This window comes from Ahaetulla prasina, chromosome 5 (assembly GCF_028640845.1).
Source record: "Ahaetulla prasina isolate Xishuangbanna chromosome 5, ASM2864084v1, whole genome shotgun sequence".
NCBI lineage: Eukaryota > Metazoa > Chordata > Lepidosauria > Squamata > Colubridae > Ahaetulla > Ahaetulla prasina.
Genome location: NC_080543.1, coordinates 42,480,223 through 42,502,897, shown reverse-complemented (window position 1 = coordinate 42,502,897; position 22,675 = coordinate 42,480,223). Strand labels below are relative to the sequence as shown.

At 38.6% G+C, this 22,675-nt stretch overlaps 1 long non-coding RNA gene across 1 annotated transcript in view; it reads left to right on the top strand.

Annotated features, from left to right (window-relative positions):
• LOC131200199 (uncharacterized) overlaps window positions 1-18,722 on the top strand; it is a 32,807-nt gene extending 14,085 nt beyond the window's left edge. The window contains exon 5 of the long non-coding RNA XR_009155541.1: window positions 18,507-18,722. This is a non-coding gene — a long non-coding RNA (uncharacterized LOC131200199). The remainder of the gene's footprint in view (window positions 1-18,506) is intronic.
• Window positions 18,723-22,675: the final 3,953 nt, after the last annotated feature.

Sequence of the window (22,675 nt, the reverse complement as noted above, 5' to 3'; positions counted from 1 at the left end):
TAGTATTTCATATAAGGTCTTTTTCTTTTTATCAGAAAAACTCTAACCCTAACCCTAATTTAAAAAGGGTAAAATCATTTTTAAGGATTTGAAATACAGTCCTTGACTTACGACTGTTTGTTTATTGACCATTCAAAATTACGGCACTGAAAAAAGCGACTTATGACCGTTTTTACATTTATGACCATTCCAGCATTCCCTACGGCCACATGATGAAAATTCGGTCACTTGGCAACTGACTCAGATTTATGATGGTTACAGTGTCCCATGTGAGGGATCACCTTTATGACCTCCTGACAAGCAAAGTCAATGGGGAAGCCACATTCACTTAACCTTAACAACTGTAGTCGTTCACTTAACTGTGACAAGAAAGGTCATAAAATGGGAGGAAACTCACTTAACAAATGTCTCACTTAGCAACAGAAATTTTGAGCTCAATTGTCGAGGACTACTTGTAAATGCATTGGTTCTTGGGTAACCATAGCACCTCTCTGCTGTCTGTATTTTCTTTCTTGGATTTTTTTTTTCTGATATAAAAAAGATGGGTGAAACACCTGTAAATTTCCATGAATGAGACAGGATTTATACCATGAGTGAAATGCTACCAGATCGGACCGGATCACACAATCCGGTAGCGATCATGGCCAGTAGTTCGGTGATCCAGTAGCGATGGCGGATGTCATTACTTCCTGGTTTTAACCAGGCAGTTCATGTACATCAAAAACTTCATCTGGGAACCCCATTTTCTCTCAGCTGCCCAGAAGTCAGAGCTAAAGGTAATAGTCTTGAGTTGCAAAATGCCCGATTTCAGTTGAGCACTAAACAAACTTATTGTTGATAAAAGCACTTTAACAATAGAGCCACTTACCATGCAGGAAAGAGGAACTCTCTTCTTTGCATCAAAGGAAAACTAGTGGGGTCATCAGAAATGTTCTACATGGTTTTCTACATGGATCAGGAAGTTGTATCAGATAAATTATGAATGGCCTCTCCCTTTCAACTTTATAATTTTGTACTTATCATTTCCCCTTACTTTTGTGTGTAGGTATGTGTGGGTGTAGTTGCCACATCTCTGTTTTATTCTGTGTCACTGATTGCTACACGTCTCCAATGAATAAGAATTCTTTGAAAGGAATTTGAGGTTTTATATATATATATATATATACTAGTTTCCCTTATATTTTACATTCTGGAAATAGTTTTATTGTTTACATAAATCTTTCTCTCTGTAGCTCTGACCTAAGTAATCACATAGAAAAAAACATATAGATACCAGAAAGTTAAATATTTTTATCTATCTATCTATCTATCTATCTATCTATCTATCTATCTATCTATCTATCTATCTATCTATCTATCTATCTCAAGCTTGGCTTTTACACAAGAAATATTCAAACTTACTTCGCTGAGCTATTCAGGAGAAAGCTGTCTTGGCATTGATTTAAAAGAATGAGATTTTCTAGGATTTGCTTTGTGTGGAATTGGCTGACTATGAAAACATTGCATCTTGTAGATGTGCTTATCTGATCAATGGACTCAAGTGATTATACCCAACCAGTGTATTATTGAGGAACTATAAAGATAGCTTAAATTATGAAATAAAAATGCATATATCTGATAAGTCCACTGAATTTTGTTGTGTACACAGAAGCTCAGATGGCAAGAAATAAAAACGTGTAGCAAAACAGCATGCTAAGAAAGGCCCTGTGTACAGTGGCAGGTACTATTCATATCAATGCATATGAAAAGAGACAAAATTTTAAAAGAATTGCCCAAAAAAGCTAAGCAGGTATTAATTAAGAACTCTATGCTGGGTAAATTTAAGGTATATTGGAAATAAAACTATATTGGTTTAAAATGCATAGAGATTTGTATGGTGATCAGAGTAAATTCTGATTGAATGGCCTATATGCCACATACAGTACATACATACTGTACATACATACATATGTTACATTCCTATAAAAAATATTTTTATGCAATGCTTATAAGAAACAAAATATTTTCTCTTTTTATTGTTTCCATAATATTGGAAAGAATCAAACAAAGGGTTGCATGTCCATTGCCTATCACTATAACTTTCTGAAAACCGATCAAATTTGACACAGGGGAAAAAAATCAGCAAAAGAAAAGTGAAAATGAAAATGGATTCAATCCAGGGCGGTGAAGAAAACAAGTTCAAAAATTTATCTATCTATCTATCTATCTATCTATCTATCTATCTATCTATCTATCTATCTATCTATCTATCTATCTATCTAGCCACCCATCTTACCAGAGGGTAATTCTTGATGGCTTACAATATTAAAAGGATGAAACCATACAAAATCTATACACAATACCAATAAAATATTATAAATATATAAATACTCAATCCTAACTAAAAGATAGGGAGGGACACAGTAGGATGAGTGTGAGGGATCGGTTATTAATCTATCAACCACCCACCAATGTGAAGTCCCCACCCCACCCATGGAGCCCCCAAACTTTTGCGGAAGATCAGGAAGATTGGAGCCAACTTCATTCCAGGGAACAAGATGTTCCAAAGGCAGGTGGACAGTATCTTGGGAAATTGCTGACTGCTCCATTCTGAAAACTGCCTCTTCCTCTTAATCAGATGACCCAGCGTGCCTCATATGCACCTCACTCTGTTTCCTAACATTACCATGGTGAAAGACAGATGGACAGAGTCCAGCTAGAGTTACATAATTTCTTCCCAACTTTCTGTTGGGTCAGAAAGAATAAAATGGAAAAACATTCAGTATTGTACCTGCATTTTCTTTATTTCTTCCTTTTTAAGGTGTTCTATGTTTGTAATTGTCCATGTAGTTGTACTCCTGTAGTTCTAGGGAAAGATGGAGATATATATAAGACACAAATCTCCCCTCAGCTCAAAGCCCCCAAATCCCTACTCATGCAAATTTGAGTCCATTATTTTTCTTGCTTTTTTGAAAGCATGGGAAACTTGAGAAAGACATATTGTTACCGTGAGTGCAATGCACGCTTTTGCCTTTAAAAGGAATAAAAAATGGAAAGAAATGTAGGCATCTGATAAGTAAAATAAACTATAACACATCGCACCAATTCCTTAGTTTTGGTATGGTACAACAGTGAGCATTAAATCATTTCATAAGTTGATATCATGAGAGGTCTGAATAGATGGAATACTGTGTTGTTTTTGAAAAGAAAAAATCTAATCCATGTTATAAATGTACACCATGTTACACTGGTGCAACACATACAGTAAACTCTGGTTTCTGGAAAACTAAGATTAACAATTAGATAATAGTTAATCTAAGTTTACAAGGTTTGTTAAATTGAGTGATTTCCAGCTTTGGGCATATAAAATCAATTCCCTAGGGCTGGATTAAATAGGGAAGTCTATTTGTTGAACTTCCTGTTTACTTGGAGCAGTTGAATAGCAAATAATATGTACAATATCTCTGTTACCATTTGCTATGGTTTAATCATTTATTGCAGTGGTTCACAACCTTTTCTTCACCAAGGACCCCCTTTAAATACACTCTGTGGTCATGAACCATGGCCATGGACCTCCAAGACTTAACTCAAGATTTAAATAATAACTTTTCTTCAAACCTTCACGGATCCCCTGTAATGACATTGCAGTCCCTCAGGGGTGGTGAACTATTGACTTATTGTCTATGGAGATTTTCAGTTATCCAGGTCATGGTTGTCCCAAAGATGCTTTTTCAAGAGGCAACTGGACTTTCTGTTTTTTCTTTGAAATTGTTTCGTTTCGCTTCTCATCCAAGAAGCTTCTTCAGCTCTGATAAGTGAAACGCGTCTTAGAAAAGCATCTTTGGGATATACTGACTTATTGAATTAGATTATATTGATTAGATTATATTGATTGATAAATGGGGCATTAGTCTTACCTGAGACACACCTTCTCGTTGGGTGGAGACAGAAGCCAGGCATGGGTTGTACTTCTCTGCTCAGATTGAAGGACTGAGTCTGTCAGAGTTGTTAAATCCCGCCCTTGTTGCTAGGGGCTTCCAGCTTTTGACTCAGTCCTTCAAACTGGACAGATGTGTCTGTGCTTACTACATTCCTGGATAATTTTTCACTTCTTCCCTTTCTTTATCCATTCCGGACTTCTTCACCTTTTTCCTGGACTTGTCTCTGCTTGAACTTGTGGACTTGTGAGTAGGAGATTTTGTGTCCCTGGCTGGTTGAGCCTCCGTGGTTTTACAGCAACAGAGCTTCGGCTCTTCCATTGTTATTCTGCCCCATTGGATCTCTAATTACCATCTTGCTTCCCTTTGAGCGGCTGCTCCAGAGTGGCATTGGGGCAGCAGGATCCCTCTGGGACTTGTGACAAGCGGTAGAGCCTCTCAATCAGGCTCCCACTCCAACCGCTTTCAGGAGCTTTGCGCTCCCTAATGGCTGGCTGGGCGACCATTTTGTTACAACTCCTGTTGCCTGCCATTTCATTGGATTGAATTCCATCCCTTTCAGATTCAAGCCCTGCAGTTTTGTCTAACTGAGCAGAAAACTTAGTGCTCTCGTGTCTCTCAGGATCACTTACTCAGGAGCGCTCCATTTGAATGCTGATTGGCCAAACCACCATTTGAGTGCATCCAGTGCTTCAGTGAACAGCTGTGCTGTGGCTATCAGGAGTCTTGTGCTTCAATGCTGTTTGAGCTGCATGCTGCGAGGCGAACTCACTTATAAACAGAAGGCTGTTACGCCAACTGCAGAAGCTTTGCAATCCATTTCTAGCCATTGGGCTGTTGTCAGGAGCTTTCGCGCTCCATTGCTGGCAGTTACCCCAGTAGGGGGTGACTGACATTATTTGAATTGCAGCCTCATCTCAATGTCTTCCTTCAAGTTTGGCTGCCATCTTGACAGCGATGTTCTGATGACCCATCATTTGTATGTCTCCTTGGCCTGCGACTCTGAGACTGGTCCCTGAATTTCTGGTTGGCTTTTCCAAATTGTCTTGCCATTATCCCTAAGGCTATTTGCAAATTAAAATGAAGGGGGACTGAGGCGGATGACCGGCATACCAAAGCTCCAGTTTCAATTGACCCAGGCCTACCTTTACCAGTGATCTCAGGAGCTTGTCTTCCCGGTCACATTCATCACCAGGATGCCACACCAAAGCGTCCCTCTGGGATGAGGGATGTAGGAATAGGGCATTAGAGAAGATCTGCCATAAGACAAGTCAGAGCAAGGCCTCGCAGTTACCACTTGCAGAGCATCCTGTGGCTGTACCTTCCACAGCTCCATGGCCAAAATCGCCTGCGCTTGTCCCTGACCAGGTTTTGCTATGTGATTGTGACTTACATATTCAACCTGTGGGGCCCTCCACCTGACAAGGAAGCTCCTGGCGCAACCCTACCTCCTTCCATGATGGAGAGGGAGTTTACTTTGCCAGTAAACTTTCAGGACATCATTGCCAGGGCTATTCAACAGGGCCTTTCAGCTATTATGTTTCAGCATGGCTATGCCTCCCATGCCATGTCAGTGACATCTCATGCTCACTCAGAGCCATGTCCTGAGGACCTTCATTACTTTTAGAATCCGGGTTCCCCATCCCCATCAAACACCAGTCCTTCTTCACTTGGTAAGGAGTTCGAGCATAAGGAACATGATCTTTCTAATGACAAAGGTCTCCTGCCTGAGCAGCTGCCATTCACTAGTCTTTTTCCACCAGCAATTTTCAAATCTTTATTATTCAAGGTGACCAGTGCTGCTCGACTGGATTCCTCGCAGGACAGGGAGGTTCCATCCACTACCAAGGATCAGCCAGATCCTCTTTTCTCAGAACCTAGCAGGGTGATGGATGTTGTTCCCATGCCCCCTCTGTTGGTTAATGTGGTTCAGTGGCAGTGGTCCGCTCCTGTTTCTTCCCCGCTGCCTTCGTCAGAGGACAGGCGTTTCTTTAATATGGCTCCAGAATTGGCGTCCCTTCTCCAAGTTCCTTCCATGGACATAGCAGTGGCTGCTCTGCTGCCCACTTCCTCACTTCCCAGGGAGACGGAGAAGGGTTTTCATCCTGAGGAACACTGCTCTGACCAGTCTCTCCAACGGGTCCATCAGGTGGTAGCATGGGCGATTCGCTCTGCATCCACAGCTTCCTTTTTCAACGGGCCACACTGCTTTGGCTTCACCAACTCTGGGACTAGCTTCCACCAGAGGATACCAGAATGCAGCAAGATTTAAACAAAGATTAAATACCAGAGGATACCAGAATGCAGCAAGATTTAAACAAAGATTTGAAATCGTGGCGGTTCAGTTTTCAGTGGATGCAACATTGAACTCCGCCCACTTCGCTTTTAAGTCGATAGCTTCTGCAATTGCTGCCCGCCGTTTGCTCTGGTTGCGCCAATGGCCGACTGATGCCCGCCACAAGTGGCATCCGTCCTTTATGGAAGACAGCAGTTCTCTTAAGGTAGACCCAAAGGGCCTTCCGGATGAGTACAACCCATGGCTGGCTGCTGTCTCCACCCAACGAGAAGGTGTGTCTCAGGTAAGACCAATGCCCCATTTCCTTCCAGGATCTTCATATGAATGAATGGGACAAGCATGGATTACAACACAACAGACACTTGGGGAGTTTCTCAGCATTCTTACTATCAGTTCTATTGAGTGTCTTGTTGGCAACAAATTCTGACACAGGGGATTGAAAAGATTATTCTATTGGACATTTCCTTGATTCAGTATTTTGCAAATACCTATTCTCATGCCCAAACTCAGAGTATTCTCTTTTATCTGGTGATAGGTAGATGTCATCCCAAGGGGGTTTCTGTGTGGCATTCTGTGTGGCATTGGCCAGTTGTAGCCTTACCAGGAGAAGAAACTTGCAAAAGTAATTCATCAATACTTATTTGTACTACTGCAATAAATAATATAGTCTATATGGGGCTGCTCAGAAGTGTTGATTAATAGAACATGCAGCAACTTATTAACCTAGATATCTGTGAGCACATTACACCAATCCTATTGGCCCAATACTGGTTTTCTATTAGCTCCTGGGTGCAAAGTTCTGATTTTAATATATAAAGCTTCTTAATAATTGGTACTCAGGTTCAAAAACACATTTTCCAACTGAAATCAAATTGTACCTTGGAAAAAAGTGCTGTTGGTTAATAGCATTCATAAAGTGAGAGGGTTAAGACGCCCCCCCCAAAAAAATTTTTTTTAGTAGAAGGACCAAATTGATGGAATCATTTCGCTTTAGAGATTTAACTTACACCTACATTGTTATTTTTCCAGAAACTTTTTTAAAGAGCAAATGGTGAATGATAGATGCTATTTTTTTAACTATTATCAGTCATGAATTTATGTTAATAATAAGTCACAGGAATGCTTATTTAATTTGTTCGTTTCATCCATTTTATTGTGGATTTTTAAATTTATATGATTCTAATTTGTATTTGTTGCAAACAGCTGAGAGTCAGACTGATTGTAGTGCTCTAGAAATGTAAGGTAGATATGTACACACAGAGAGACATCATATTATCTGCTTAATTAAAAAGATTTATATTGATCCGAATGGACGTTAATTTCCAAATAAATTGTTACATCTGGTGGAAGAATATTGCACATTGATCTATTTTAACTGCCTATTTTTCTTTTTTCTTGAATTTTCTGAGACACTCTACAGGAGCTTGTCAGCTGCAGAAACAGCACTTTCTAGATTAGCAAAACTAATGGGAACTTTTAAAAATGTCTATATAAAGCATGTTATCCCTCTCACGCAGAAGAGTTTGAAGTAATACTGATTCTGAATTTTGTAACAAGAAGTGAAGTTCAAACAGAATATTTCTATCTCTTGGTCCCTTGATCAGTTTGAATCAATCCCAGTCTCCTAGAAGGTTGAGATTTCAAAAGGACTTTGCTTCATTGAAGACAAAACAACTTCCCCAAATTTTATCACCAAGTGACCTATATATTTGCCATGTGTTACTAACTAGATGGACACACTGTATGACACTGGTATTTCAGAGTATCCAATTTGCTTAGTCAAAAAAAATTGCCCAGAGATTTGCTATTCCCTGACATTTATTTATTTATTATTTATTTATAATCAAATTTGTATACCGCCCTTCTCCTGAAGGACTCAGGGCGGTTAACAGCCAGTTTAAGAACACAATATAATACAAGTTAAAAACAATATAAAATTAATATAATTTATGGCCAAAATACTAAAAGCTAACAATAACAATAAAACTAAAACCCCATTAAAACTACATGTTTAGGCTAGCCCTGCTCAGTGGAATAAAAAAGTCTTCAGCTCGCGGCGGAAGGTCCGGAGGTCGGGGAGTTGACGAAGCCCCGGAGGCAACTCATTCCAGAGGGCAGGAGCCCCCACAGAGAAGGCCCTCCCTCTGGGAGCCGCCAGTCGACATTGTTTAACTGACGGTACCCCAAGGAGGCCCTCCCTATGGGAGCGCACAGGTCGGTGGGAGGCTGTTGGTGGCAGTAGGCGGTCCCGTAAATAGCCCAGTCCTAAGCCATGGAGCGCTTTAAAGGTGGTAACCAACACCTTGAATTGCACCCGAAAGACCACCGGAAGCCAGTGCAGACCGTGCAGGAGAGGTGTCACATGGGAGCCACGAGGTGCTCCCTCTATCACCTGCGCGGCCGCATTCTGGACCAGTTGGAGCTTCTGAGTGCTCTTCAAGGGGAGCCCCATGTAGAGAGCATTGCAATAGTCCAGACATATTATTGTGCTTCTGTTAAGCAATTATTTAGGGTCAGAAGCAAGAACTGTAATAGGGTGAGAAGGAGAGTGAAATAACACTACAGATCACTTCATTGGTTTCAAGATTCTCATTTTCATATTTTAAAAAAACAGCACTCCCCCAGTTGATTCTGGGAGAAATATAGAATAGTTAAGGAATTCAATCCAGGAACCCACCCAAGGAAAGAAGTGGCTCTGAATTTAGGGCCACAGAAATTTTTGCAGGCATCACAGTAGATTCTGGGAGGTATATTTATCCCTTAGTGAACTTCTTTTCAGTAAAGGAGACAATTTCTGCCGCATCTTAACATCCAGAAAATTTCTCTCTTAATATGAGTAGCATATTTTATCTCCTTATGATCAAAATGTAGGTACTTATGTTATGAACAAATGCATTAGTTGGGTTGCCTGAAATACATTATATTTCACACATTTGTATGAGTTTGCTGTATAATATATCACAACAATGCAAATGCTATCCTTCTGAACAGTCTACTTCACTGCAGCACAAACCTGAAATATCAATACTATTTTGAAACAAATGTGTCAGGAATCATTCCTCCTAGCACAGCAGGGGATTCAGGCAAAGACTCTCAAGCTGATATTATGACTGGTTCACATATCTCCCTGAACAATAATGTCCTTGGTTTGGATTAAATTTAACGTGTTTTGTATATCTAGCCATTACAGTCTGTAATCATAAGAATCTGTTTATGGTTTAGCACAGTGAATAAATCCCACATTGCAGCTGATTAAAATATTGTTGCAATATATGAATTTAGAAACTGTCTCTTCATGGAGAACTAGCTTCAAAGTGTCTCATTTTACGGTTTTGCATATAGGAAATTAGAATTGCACCTTTTTGCCTCTCTGCTATTTAAACTTTATTTGATTATCTAAATAACAAAAATTGGCTCATGAGCTATAACGAGTCTACATGCATGTCACCAAAGCATGTATAAGAAGAAGCTACTGTAGAATCTGAGCTTAAAGGGACTCCAGAGGATGGTAGAGAATAGGAAGGCCTAGAGGAACGTTGTCCAAGGGGTCATGATGGGTGGGACACAACTTCGCAACTAACAACAACAACTGTAGAATCTCTTGATGTTTCTTTTGCTTGAGCCTTAACCACTAGGCATCTGGTAGTGAAAGTACAATATTAGCATTGCAGTGACATTTTTAAAGATAACGTATTGCCTTGAGAAATCTTTTTAAAGCAGAGGTCTCCAACCTTGGTCCCTTTAAGACTTGTGGACATCAACTCCCAGAGTCACTCAGCCAGCAAAGCTGGCTGAGGAACTCTGGGAGTTGAAGTCCACAAGACTTAAAGGGACCAAGGTTGGAGACCCCTGTTTTAAAGACTTTTGTGCAATAATAGTACATAGTCCAATTATATGTGTCATTATGGCCAGAATGTCTTTGGTTTGATAAAGCATTAATTCTTAACAATTGCCATTTAGACCAGTGAATTTTCAAATGCCTTTAGAGGAAGAAGCTAGAAATCCTTGGGTACTTAATTATCAGAATCAAATTCAAAAGTAAAAATGAACATCTTTTAATTCTCCAGAAAGATGGTGAATGCAAAATATGTTTGCTTTGGTACTTGCATGGACATTCATGTATGTCAAAATTTGGGAATAATTGGTTTTCCATATGTTGTTAAGCTACAAGTCCCACAATATTTCACTTTTAGGTAGAACTTACTAGGAAATAGTTCAACTAATCTGCAACACGTAGAGGGCCATAGGTTTCTACCCCTGACATGGGCAAATACACCTAAGGAGCACACATGGAACAGCCATTTTGTTAAACAAAAAGTACTATATATATGCTTAGAATGTATGCTATGCATAAATTCCTTTCCTTTCTTTATTTTTAGAAAGCTGAATATTATTTGTAGTACCCTAAATAATATGTTTGATGATTTAAGATATTAAAAGATACAAATCTTTATTTGGATTATTTAAGCAGCTTAAATAATTTGAATTAGAAATATATAATTAGATTCAAACATACGTATATATAAAAGATTGTATACCACATTAATGCTAGTTAGATTCAAAATGTAATTTAAAAAAAAATTCCTTGAGAATTTTATTGAAAGCATATACAGAAATTAAATGTATTTTACTATAACAGGTGTGAGGTTTTCCTGCATATTTTGTAGCTGTTTTGACAACTTTCCAGTTGATAGCTAAACAATTGACAGCATAATTTATGCAAATATGTGGATTTTTTTGAGTTCATTAATCTAGGCAGCAGTGTGTTCTATGCCACTTAAAGCTTTTTTTCCACTATTTTTTGTTTATTATTTATTTATTTGGTTTATATAAACACCTATTTCACATATGTAAATCTGCGGATTTACAATAAAATAGAAAAAATACGTAAGATAAAACACATAGCACCAAGCTTTATAAAATAACCATCAAGAAAGTCAAGAGACATTATCACATTTCTGAGGCCCTAGGACCAGGCATCAAACCAAGTTTTTAGGACCTTGCAAAAAGTCAGCAGGGTCAAGGCTAACCTAATGTCAGGTGGAATGATGTTCCACAGGGCAGATGCCACAGCCTCAAGGTCTTCCTTGATTCCACCAGTCAACACTCCTTAGCTGACAACACCTGGCACACATATACATACTACTGGACTGCAAGGGAGTGGTAACAACAGTTGGGGAGAAATGGACCCCCATGTGTACCATTTACAACTGTGAAGGACTTTAAAAGTAACTACCAGAGGCTAACAATGAAATTGGTGGGCATAATTTTTTCCTTATAGAATTCCACACTTTTATCTAACTTTGATAATGTGCCTTTTAATTGTGTGTCCCCTTGTGTGTGTGAACCATAAATATCCATGAAGTCCATTAGGTAGGTCAGCTCTTTTCAGTACTAATATTCTACTGTTCAAAAATTTTACCGACTGTTATCACAAGAAACTGTTTGCTTTATGAAAAAAAAATTGGGAGAGTGAGACCATCTCAGTCCTTTGAATCTTATTTTTTTTATTAAATTTTTGTTTTTTTACCATTTTTTGCCATTCTTGTAAAATCCTTTTTGAAATTGTAATTGCAATTGCCATTTGGAACAAAATTAATCTTGGATAACCTATTCATTTTAATAATGACAATTGACCCTAACCACGATGACTTTAAATTCTTCCTCCTTTGAAGATTTCTTTTGATTTCTTGCCATGTTAACATAGTTATTTTGACATATTTCTTGATTGTTACTAAATGCAGGTCTTCTTCCACTATTAAGTTGAAGTGCTACCTACTCATTCTTGAATCAGTAGAAAAATTTCCAGCATGAAATTGGATGTCTCCATTGCTGACCCATATAATGCCTTTATTTGTACCTAGTCATTTCTACTTTCCAGACTGCCCTCCAAGATAATGGATTACAATTCCTAATACATTTTGCACACCTGGCAGCTGCCTTTGGGCAGTGTTGGGATAATGGGACAAAGACTACTTTAACACTGGAACAGCTGAAGATAATTTCATTGATTCTTACTCAAGAGGCAAGAAAAACCTCACCCTACAAAAAATAATAATAATATGTTTCCAAGGCATGTTTGTCTGTGTGAGTTTAGAAGCAAGCTGAGGAAAACCCTCAGACTATATGCTGTGTTTTGTATTTGTGGGTTGTAAATACATCCTGGATGTGAAGGGAGAAATTACTAATTCTTCAGCTGAAATCATATTTTGATAAACTCAAAATTATTTAGTACTGTTTTTACTTTTCATAATTTCAAATATGAATTTGAGAAATAGGTTAATATATTTTGTAGAATGAATAAAGTTAATTGTGGCAATTATTGTTAATTTCAGTATTTTTCTCTTTTCTAAATTTTTAGCTTCTGACAAAATCAGTGAAATTTTTTCTTGATATTTTACATCTCAAATATTATCCTAGATTGGGAATGATCATTCTTTAAAAGAATTTGCAACATTTTTCAGTGTCAGATATTCAAATAACAGAAAGAATATTTGTCACTATCATGATCACCATCATAATTTAACCATTTGTTTTTAAAATTGGTAACTTTTTGTTATATAGGAGGCACTTTGTGATCTACGATAATAATATTTCTATCTTTGGTCCATTGATCTAAATTTCCATAATGGGATTCTTCAAAAATAATCCTTTTAGGACTATGGTGATGAAAACAGATTAGCTTAACCTGTGAAAGGAAAAAAATAAAGCTCATAAGTAAGAGAAGAACAGCAAAAGAAATATTTCCAGTGCGGGAGATCAGGTGAACCTCTTTTCCAAATTTAAAATATAGCAATTTTGATATTTTTTTTTAAATGGCACTTTCCAACTCTATGGTTATATTACATACGTATATTTATGGTTTATTTAAATTTCTTATAACTAACAAACTACCATAAAGTCTGGGAAGTGTACAAAATTTAAAAAAAATATATAGAAACAGACAAGATGTAAACCACACAGATTTAAATTATCTATAAATGATATAAATCAAACAAAACAACATAAGAGCCACGGTGGTGCAATGGTTAGAGTGCATTACTGTAGGCTACTTCTGCTGATCACCGGTTGCCAGCAGTTTGGCAGATCGAATCTCACTAGGCTCAAGGCTGACTCAGCCTTCCATCCTTCTGAGGTCAGTAAATTGAGGACCCAGATTGTTGGGGGCAATACGCTGACTTTAAACTGCTTAGAGAGGGCTGTAAAGCACTATAAAGCGGTATATAAGTCTAAATGCTATTGCTATCCCTCTCCCTCTAAAAAAATAATAATACATGAACTGGGAGCAAAGTCAAGTTTTCAAAGCTTTCCATACTGCTAGGAGAGAAGGAACTGGCCTTATTTCTGAAGGGGGTGCTTCCCAGAGGACACAACAGAGAAGAGATGCTTCCTTGGTCCCAGCAAGAAGCTTTAATAGAAGAAACCCATAACACATCCACTCTGCGAAAATAAAAAAGGGGGGCTAGTAGAAACAATTGGAGATAACTCAAATATGCCGTAGAGAGAGCTTATTAACTTTTTATTTATTTTTATTTATTTATTTGATTTTTATACCGCCCTTCTCCCGAAGGACTCAGGGCGGTGTACAGGCAACAATAAAATACAAACACCACAGTATACAATTTAAAATGCAAGTTAAAAAACTTATTATAATTAGCCTAGAACTTTAAAATTTATAAAACCAAACCCCATTTAAAATTAGTAGAAAATTTAAAATCGATAAAATTTATGTAATTTAAAATTTAAAATTTAAGCCAGCTTTAATTTAATAATAATAATCAACTTTAATATAAGAGAGCTTTTTTTCCCCTGTACATTTCACTCCAGCTTCCTTCAGACATTTTCCTGTTTTTATGTTATTTTTACAACAACCCTATAAATTATTTCGGTTTCAGACCCTATACTGCTGAGTTAAAGCTAAACATCTCACCTTGAATGAGCAAAAAACTATACCTGTCCTGCGATTTACTCCTGTTATTTCCAGTTCTTATCCTGTATCATAATTGAATGGTGTTACACATTCATGAATCTGAAACATACAATTGTTTGAATCTTTTGACCGCACCGTCCTTCAACACATCACCAGCCGTTGAGAAGAATGAGTCAAAGCAACTTCAATGGGAATGAGGTACATCTGACACCAGGATTCTGCCAGGAATCTCTAGGTTGCTCTGCTTTTGTTCCTAGCCCCAAGTGCTAAAAATATTTAAAGGAATAAGAATCATGAATGGGACTAATGTGGGGATGTTTTATTTATTTTATTAGCATCCTTGCTCCCCCTCATTGTAGTGTCTAGAAAATAAGAAGGAATATCAAACTAGATCCTTTTTCACTTTCAGCCATCTGCGTTAATTTTCTATCCTTTACCAGCAGGAATATTTACTGGGTCACCTAAAATTCGTGTTTCATGATAACGTTTTTCCCACTTTTTGCTGTATAAGGAAGTTGATGCTCAAAAGCTGTTTAAACAAACAAGAATCAACAGATACATCATCCAGCCAAGTTACGAAATAGTTACTAAACCAATCTTAGGAAAACATAATGTGCTGGCTGGATATTAATCATCTATTGTGTTTGACTTCATGTTTGTAAATGGAATTCATTCCAAAGTCAAGATGGCAATAATGTATCTCTTCCCCATACCAAACAAAGTGAAATCTATTATTCCAGTACTTTAGCAAGAAAAGTAATATCCAATTATTCATCTTAACCTTGGGGGGGGGGGCTATCTAAAAGACTTGGCCAAGGAGTGTGAGAGATTATATTTCAGCAATCAGTTATGACTCTACTTTCTTCTGATTCATAATTCTAAATAAAACAGATTTAATTCATGGAAGCAATTGCTATTAAAATATTTACCTAGGCGCACCACATCTTTTAATGTATACTACAATGCAGCTACTTCACTAGAAAACCTGGCTTGACCAGCAACTATTTCTGCATGTGTTGAACTAGACAATAGAATAACAGGAAAGGAGGTTTTACCAGGATAACAAACAATGTAAGTGCTGGTTTGATTTATTTGTTATTTTTTGAACTGGATACTTTTATTTCCTGCTACTTTGTGCAATCTTGGAGTTTTGTTCACTATATATTCAGTAGAAGAGAAATAAAAGTCTATATTCCTCTAGTGACAATCATTCTTGCTTTAGTGATAGGATGGAACTGAGATAAGTAATTTGATGAAAGATGTCATTTGAACTTGCTACCAGGAATACTGGGGAAAATAAGACATAACTTTTAGAATAACATGAATAAAATAAAATTAAGACAATATATTTATCAGGACTTACAAAAAAGGTTGCAGCAGGCTAAAGCCATCTAGAGTCATCTTTCAGCAAGATGACCAGCAAAGAAAATCAATCAACGAATCCTTCAAACTCTGGAGATCTTCTGAATACTTTCTGAGGTAGAACAATAGAGCTGTGGTGGCACAGTGGTTAGAATGCAATGCTGCAGGCTAACTCACTGCTCAGTCCAGAAGTTTGATTCTGAGTTGCTCAAAGCTGACTCAGCCTTCCATCCTCCTGAGGTCAGTAAAATGAGGACCCAGATTGTTGGGGACAATATGCTGACTCTGTAAACTGTTTAAAGAGAGTTGTATGTGCTGTGAAGCAGTATATAAGTCTAAGTGCTATTGCTATTGCTGTTAGATGGGAAAGTTGACAGAATGTAGTCTCAGTGTAAAATAAGTACTGTATCTAACATTATGATAAGGCAGTAAAGAATGCACTTTCATTAGATTTAAACTTTGTTGATACCAAGGTACAGAACATAAACAATTGAGCATTTGCAGGAGCCACATACTTTGCACAGTTCGACCCACTGCCCCAATTGGGAGTGCTGGACTCCACCACAAGCCTGTCCGGAACTCCTGCAGGTCAACAAAAGGCTTACGTTTAAATTTAACTGCTAGCTATCAAACAGCACAGAAGGGGGTCCCACCAATGGCTGCATCCGAAGCCCTAGCCACTGGGAAAGAAGCACGGTCTCCAAGCATAGAAGGAGAGCTGTCAAACTCACAATCCACGTCTGAATCCACAAATAAACAGTCTTTCAATTAAAGGAAACAGCATCCAGGAAAACTTTCATTAGGAAGACCAACTTTTGATGCGACTGTCCAAGCCGAAGGACTGAGTCAAAAGCTGGAAACCTTAGCAACAATGGTGGAGCTTAACAACTTCGACAGACTCAGTTCTTCAGCTGAAAAGATGAGGTCAACCCATTCCTGAATGCTGTCTCCACCTAGAGGTAGAGTGAGATGCTTTATATGTTCCATTGCAATCATATACCAAATAAACACTTCTTAGTACCCACCAAATAGTTATCCATAATTATTCCCTTGCATATTAATACTCTTGGAATGGCTTTTTCCCCACAGTTCCTCCTTGGTCTGCATTATCAGTCATAGAATCATGGATCTGGAAGGTCCATTTATATTCCTGAGTCCAAGCCTGTTTTCCATAGAAATTCTGGATTAAGGAATCCCTAGTTTCTTCTAGTCTGGAGGAAGAGGAGGAGGAATAATCTAGTATTAAATTGTTATTACTATTAGGAAATGTTTCCTAACATTCATTGGTGCCTCACCTTTTCTTCAGAAGTTCAACATAATATACATAAAAATCCTTTTCATTCGGATCTGAATGAAACAGCTGTTCCCAGAGGTGAATTTTAGCAACAGGTTCCTTGTGAGCTCTGTGCCTTGCCTTTTTTGGCTTTTTTTTCCTGCCTCTGAAATTCCGTTTCAGAAGAAACTTTTTTCTGCCTCTGAAAGCCTCCAAAACAGAACTTCAGAAAAAAAGCCTCTGAAGCTCTGTTTGGGAGCTTCTTTTCTGAAGCTCTATTTGGGGACTTTTTTTCTGAAGCTTTGTTTGGGGCTTCTTTTTTGAAGCTCCGTTTGGGGCTTTTTTTCTGAAGCTCCATTTCTGATGCTTTTTTCAGCCTCTGAAACCTCTGTTTGAGAAACTGGGCAGTATAAGACACACCCAGATTTTCATCCTCTTTTTTGGGGGAAAAAGGTGCGACTTATATTTTGAAAAATACAGTACAATTCAACATCAAGAGCAAATGCTGTGCCAGTTTATTCATTTTCTTGGACTTAATAGTTCTTAGCTATAGTTTTGGCAGATACTGTAGAATAATGCAAATACTGATTTTATAATAACAAACTTACTGTTTTTTATGCAGGCAACAAGTTTAAGCATTTAAAATTATTTCTGGCCATGGCTCATAAATATTTTCACACACGGACTTACAGAAATCTCTGTCTTGACACTGGAAATTTCCAGCACTTATAAAGACAAAGATCATTTATCAAGTTACAACATTTCCCAACCTGTACCCCATCATCTTGTATAATCCATTATGCAAGTCCTTACTGACTTAAGTGTTTATATAATTCTCTTTGGGGATTTAGTTCTTGCTGTGTTCAAAAACACATATTCAGCATTCCAAAAGTAAAAGAATATAACATTTACATATAATGTGTTTTAATGTTGCAAGCTGCCCAGAGTTACTTCAAGGTGATATGATCAACCACAAAATCTAATAAACAAACAAACAAGTAAAGAAATAGTTAATTTCAGGAAGGATCTCAAATTGAGTTTCTAATAGTCAGCCTTCTTCTCTTGCAAATTTCTTATGAAGTCTGATTAGTCAGCCAGATTGCTCATAAGGCAATATCAATTTATCACTTGCAGATAAACATAGTTCATTTAAGATCCTAAGTATGGTCAGTTTACCTTGTAGTCCAATTGAAAGGCAGTAGCAGCCCCCTAAGAACATTCATTCTTAACTGGTACGGTAGCTGGACAATTTGTTCCATTTGTTAAGACCGCATGGATTCTCTGTCACAGATCAACCCAGACAAATTCACAAATTGTCTATATTACTAATTTCTTTCAAGACATAAAGTGTTTTCAGGATTGTTTTTCCTTACAAAAAGAAATTAGTGTGTGTTAAAGAGTGTGATCATATTTAATGTATACCTGGAAAGAAACTACAGTTTAGTTTTAAGGTTTTTTTCCTGAGAAGCCATGGAGTGTTCCTTAATAATGGAAGAAAATAATCTCAAAGATTATACTGCAGCTGTTACTAATGCAGCTTATCCTTTTTATAAGCTACTGAACACTTTATGTGATTCCCTAGCTCTGTTTTCTTTGACTGTTGCATTTCATCTTATCCCATGGAAGTTCTGATATTTTATTTAGCAATATATTTCCTCAATGCTAAGAATGAAGCAAGGAGGCCATTTTGTATTTTCTAGCTTACATTTTCTTGTAATTTCCTTGCAGGTTTTGGGGCCAGCTTGCAAAGAAGTGTTAGAATAAAAACTAAACTGCTGCCAGGAACCACCATTTCGGGATCTGATTGTCAAATGCAGCTTGGACCTTGCAAATATGGCAACAAGATAAAAGACTTTTTCCATGTATATATATATAAAAAAATCCACAGCAACAACAAAAAGAAAACAAACATGTACATAAAAGGTAAAAAAGAAAAAAGAAACAAAGATGATCCAAATATACATTATTAAACATATAAAAAATCCAGTCTGGCTGGATGCTGAAAAAAATAATTAAAAATCTTATAAATTCTCCTCCCCTTAGATAATGGGTCTGTATCTTATGTAAGATAAAAGACTTTTCTAATTTGTCTGCATTCAACTTATAGGTGCTTCCAGCATTTTACCATCATGCCAGTCCCCACCCCCCTGCCAAAAGTACACAACACTAGCATTGATGGGACTAGGACTGATGATGTTACATAGTTAGAGTAATGAAATCTCTGCAAGAAAACAAGCAAGCTCAGAGTGCACCAAAGACCTCTCATTTCAACTCTAAATTACAAATACACTCCAGAGGTGGGTTTCAGCAGGTTCTGACCACTTCTGGAGAACTGGTAGTGGAAATTTTGAGTAGTTCAGAGAACCGGTAGTAAAAATTCTGACTGGCCCCACCCCCATCTAGTCTCTGCCTCCCTAGTCCCAGCTGATCGGGAGGAAATGGAGATTTTACAGTATCCTTCCCCTGCCATGCCCACCAAGCCACGCCCATCAAGCAATGCCACGCCCACCAAGCCACACCCACAGAACCGGTAGTAAAAAAATTTGAAACCCACCACTGATACTCTCCTTTATTAGTACACAAACCATTTGATTCACAGTTGGTGAAATTGATATTTAAAAAAAAAGTTTGAAAATGGAAAAGGTTGTAATGTGATAGGGTTACTGTGTATAATAATTCTTTAAACAAAACTAGTTTGGAAACTGATTTTTCCCAACTTGTCAAATAATGCACATCTCTGAAGGGTAGTGAAGATGTTTGCAAAAAGATAAATCCAAAACATTATCAGTCTAATCAGAATTGAGAAATGTAGGTATTCAACAAAATATGTAAGACAAACACACTTTTAATGAGTGATCGTAGTTAATACTACCCATCAAATTAATCTAAAGCTTGCATTTCAATTTCCCTACAAAATTAACTCACAAATATCTTTAATATTTCTTTTTGGGGCTTATCTATAAATGTCAGATCGGGTTGCAGAAAACCATTCAACCTATAGATGGCAGCAAGGCGATACAGACATATAACCTGTTGTTGGTACCATCTCTAGGTAGTCCTTGAGTTATGACTACAATGGATCCTGCCCATTACATCAAGACAAACATTAAAATAACTAGCTCAAGTAACAACCTGCTGTCCTCCATGCAATCGTTAAAGGAACTTGTGGATCATTAAGTGGAGCATAAGGTGACTCAAAGGTGGAGGACATGGCACAAGCCTACCTTCCTTGGACCTCCTCCAGCCCCTGAGATAGCCCATGTTCTGTTTCCTGCCTTTTAGGGTCCCACATTCTCCCCACCAATTGCTGACTTATCTTTAATGTAGTCCTGAAAACTCCATTGCATTGGGAATGAGAGCAAGTGCTCTGTCCCTTAGTGTCCTTAGACCACATGACTGCATCCTGGAAACAAGTACCATTTTCAGAGTAGCTGTAATTAATTGTGGGTCCTTCAAAATGATGTCTGCTTCTGAAAGGGAAGGAGGAACATGGCTTACAGAAAAGGCGCTTGTTCTTCTTTCACAGTACCTCCCAACGGCCCACATGCATGCAGGCTGCACAGCTGAGAGTTTTACAACAATGTAAACAAGGGGAAAGGAAAACACTGGGCACACCTGCCTTTCCTGGTTCTGCTGCTGCCCTTCTTTCTGCCAAGGTGGGCCTGCCTTCCTAGGGCAAAACAAGGACCAGTTCCAGTCTTTCAGAGCTATCTGCCCCAATCATCTGACTATTGGAAGACCACAAACGTTTTCCTGGCTTTTGCTAAGGTCCTTTCATGCAAAGGCAGCAGCATCCAGACAGAAACCTTTCCTAAAACCTTTCCCTTGCTTAAATCGTCTCCCTTTCCCAACAAACAACATTTCTTAAATAAAACAATATATTTTTAGAAAGCAGGGGCTGGCTTCCCAAAGGCTAGCAAGAGCTGGGACAAGGTTTGCAAGGTCTCCTGATGACCAGCTGATCAGAGTAGAAAACAGGCACCATTTCCATAAGAAATTGTCAGAATGTTGAAAATGATGGCTACTTCCAGGAAACATGGGAGCAGGCCCAAATGCTGCAGGGTCCTCGCAGGGTGGAGAGGGGGGGAGAGAGCAGGGAGCACTACAACATCCCTATGGTCATTTGTAAGATTGAATGACCTTGGGGTGCTGCAACTATCATAACTTTGAAACAGGGTCTGTCATGTCCCACTCCTCCTCTGACGGCCGGGTCGGGAAGTCCATATCAAGCGTGCCTCTGCAGCTCTGCCAAAGTCCTATCAGAGTCTTCAGGGCAGGCAGGAATCCAAGGTGTGACTTCTGCAATCCAGATTAGACTTTGCCTGACTCAGAGAATGCCAGAAAGCAGATCCTTTATATAGGCCATGGGGTGTGGCTCCATGACTCAGCACTTATCCAGGCCTGCCCCTCCCTTCCTTTTGCTGACGTCGCCTCTCCATTCTCTGGAAGCGAGGATCTGTCCACTGCATCATTTCGTCCCCAGCTGCCGGTAATCCCAGCTCGTGGCTGGCTTCAGGCGCACATGCTATCGGAGGGAGTTTTGTTTGCTCAGTTTCTCCACATGGTGCCAGGACTGGGGGCTGGAGGCATGCCAGGACATTCTCCTGTACTATCAGTGTCTGGCAGGAGATGAGAAGGGCCCGGCTGCGGTGAGGGGGGCGAGCGAGGCACAACAAGGTCATATGTAATTTGGGAGAGTCTGTCACAATTTTGAATGAACATTAAGTGACCTATCATATTTCAAAGACTGGTTTTGGTTTTCTGGATTTGTCCTTACTTCAATTTTGAACACTTCCTTTACTGAGCATCCCAAATGTCCAACCGGGAGGCCTGGGGCTTGCCACATCAGGGCGGGAAGGAGCACCAGTGGCAGGGGGTGCCGGTACGGGCGCAGCAGCAATGGAGGAGGCCTCATCATGACCAGCTCAGCTCAGCAGCCACAGTGGCAACAGAGGCTGCAGCGGAGCTCAGCTGTGAGGCACGGAGGCATGGCCAAGTGAGGAATGTGCCGAGCAGCTGTTATGGCCCGACAATCAGCTGGATCGGAGCTTTGACGCATGACAACCACCAGGGCGAGGCCAGCGCAGAGAAGAGGAGTGGCTTGCCTATTTAAGGGTGCTGGGAGGTGGACACTCCCAATGCTGACTTTGCAGCCAACAGATTTGCATCGAACAGACTTTATGAACTGCTGTTTTGCTGCTGAATGAATTAATTGCATGCCAGATAAACCCAGTTTGCATTCAAGCGGGTGGCAACTTTTTCTACTGGTGTCAGTCTGCAGCTTCGACCCTTGAGACCAAACTCTCTGTAAGTTACTTTGGTTTGGTGTTTACTTCTTACAAAGGTTATAACAATACATGTTATTCTTACTTTGGTCTTTATTTCATTTTCACATTGACATGTGTCCAAGATTTTTACATACAGAAATCAAAATAATTTTCACTATTTTATTAATTAACAAACAAAAATCATACCCTCATGACATCGTACAACCTGCCCCTTTTCTCATCTACAGCTTTATTTCATAGTCCACTCACAAAATATATATTATTTAAGTGTCATCGATTTATGCAAAATTATAAAAAAATAATGCTGTATAGGAAAAGCCTTCGCCAGTAAGATCTGGCCTTGAATTGAACAGCTCAATTTACTCCGTTATAGCATGTCTTCTGTCCTGGGAATATGTAGCTTGTAGGTATCAAATTAGATAAATGAACAAATGCCGTATGTTGTTCCCAGGTGACTGAACATGACATAGATTTTCTTTCAAAGTATAATGTTACTACAGACTTTCCCAGTCTGTGCATATTTGAGTATACTATATGTGTTTAATAGTACACACACACATATAAATGCTCATGTATACAATATAGATGAAGAGATTTTAATTATGTACC